The 2,102-nt window shown below is 29.2% G+C and overlaps 1 long non-coding RNA gene across 1 annotated transcript in view; it reads left to right on the top strand.

The window, feature by feature from the left end:
* The first annotated feature begins 1,587 nt into the window (after positions 1 to 1,587).
* The window catches only part of LOC111087756, a 7,655-nt gene continuing 7,140 nt past the window's right edge, over positions 1,588 to 2,102 (top strand). The window contains exon 1 of the long non-coding RNA XR_002612406.1: positions 1,588 to 1,599. This is a non-coding gene — a long non-coding RNA (uncharacterized LOC111087756). The remainder of the gene's footprint in view (positions 1,600 to 2,102) is intronic.

Consider the following 2,102-nt stretch of genomic DNA (forward strand, 5'->3'; position numbering starts at 1 on the left):
AAAGTTTACCATGTACATCAATGTTAGTTCCAATATAACAAAAATATTTTGTTCCTCTAATTACCAGACAGCAAGTATATTTCCTATGTTTTTGATTAATATCATATAATGACATCTTATATTGGTAGTCTCCTACAAAAATCTCCAGTGTACATTACTACCAGCTACTAATATTCTTAATAGGTAGCATCACTCTCATCATATTTCATTCCAAAAATAAAACTAGTGAATGAAATTGTTTGAAATTTGACAAGAACTTTCCTAAAATTATATAGTTTCAAAAAAATAAAACATTTAACTTTGATTTCTTGTACTATTTCTTATAAAAACACTTATAAAAAGCACTCAACATTTATGAGGTCTATAAGTATCAGTTTATTAGATCACACATGTTAAGATAATTTTTAGTTAGGTAGGACTTGCAAAACATTTTTATAGCAAACATTTTAGATGACTAATATGTAAATTATTAGAATAACCATCAGTTATAATGATGTAGCAAATTAATTAAAAATAGAATCTTATAAACAATCATAAAATCACACATTTGGTTTAATTGGTTCATACTAAATGCTCAGTTTTTCAATCAATGAAGATTAACTGAATCACTAATTTAAAATAAACCACCCATTCATCTTGCAATCACCACACACTTACTTTAAGAATACACATGCACATTGTCATCTTAAAGAAACTATCAGTGGGATAAAATGACTATGGACTTAGTAAAGTAGAGCTAACAAATTTGTCTTTTGAATGAAAATAAACTATTTGAAAATGACCTTTGTTCCCTTACATTGGGTGATTACTAGTTTAAACAAGCAGAATTTTATACCTATAAAAGGGACTGCATGATATTTTGGTCAGCAAAGAAAACAAAACTGTCATATACAAAAATCCAGGCAAGGCACCTATCTAGCAAAGAGTATTATATTCCTGAAGGAATAAGTATTCAGCCAATTTTAATCCACCCGTTTCAATATGGTATAATCAGCAGGGATGGTTCAAGAGTTTTGTTCACACAGCATGTGTTATATGGTTTCCTGTATATTCCTGTCATGCTGAAAATGACATCAAGAGATCATCATACAAACCCATTCTTGGAGATCTGTATGATACAACAGAAGTTACAGATGAAACATCTATTTCTGTATGCTTAAATGTGGTAACATTATGATATCTATTGTATTTTTTTTTTAATTTATGAAAAAAAATAGTTAACATTTTACAAGTCCTATTTCAATCAATTTACACATCACATATTATTTATCTTTTATATAAATTTATATACTTGTGCACATCTGTTGAAAATACAAAAAGTCAGTTTTTATGATTCTCTTTTACATGCCAATAATCATAAAGATAGCAAAGGAATTTGACTTAACACATCAGTACAATGAAGCTTTTTATTCATTCCATTTAAAACTTGAAAATATTTAAATTGAAAAAATTGTTTCAAATAAAAATCACGATTAAATCTCTTTCAGGCTATGTATATATGCCTGGCCAAATTAATAGAAACACCAACATTAGTCTCCTAATTGCACTATGCACATTCATGACACCCTGAATAAGTTGTGGCATGTATTCTACAAGTCCGTTGTTGGATGTTTCCATATTATTTTGAAACTGGAATGGAACAAAGAGGAAGCTGTGCCAGCCTAAATTAGTAGATACACAAAAGTATAAAAGTCCATTTTTTGATTTTGAACAAATGTATAAAGCCATGAGATTCCGAAGTGGACAAATTTTACTATGAGTATGAATGGTAAGATGTTAAAATCGATTTTGTATGCAAAATCAAATTTAATGTTCTTGGAAGTTTGAGAGAATCATACAACAAAGTCTTAGGATAAGATTTTAACAGTGTCTAATTTTGTGAGTTAATAGACACAAAGAGATAAAAATAAGTGCCTACGAAAACAAGAATAGAAATTAACAATTAAATATTAGTACTACTAGTACTAGTGATAGACCCACTAACTCTTGCACTTACAAGTTTCAGTGTGAATCATTTATCAATTAAAGGTAACATACTGTTGCGTCATCGAGGTCACGTGACTGGTGTGGCGCCCTCTATTTTCTAGAACTATCCTGTACTT

This window comes from Limulus polyphemus, unplaced genomic scaffold, assembly GCF_000517525.1.
Source record: "Limulus polyphemus unplaced genomic scaffold, Limulus_polyphemus-2.1.2 Scaffold2587, whole genome shotgun sequence".
NCBI lineage: Eukaryota > Metazoa > Arthropoda > Merostomata > Xiphosura > Limulidae > Limulus > Limulus polyphemus.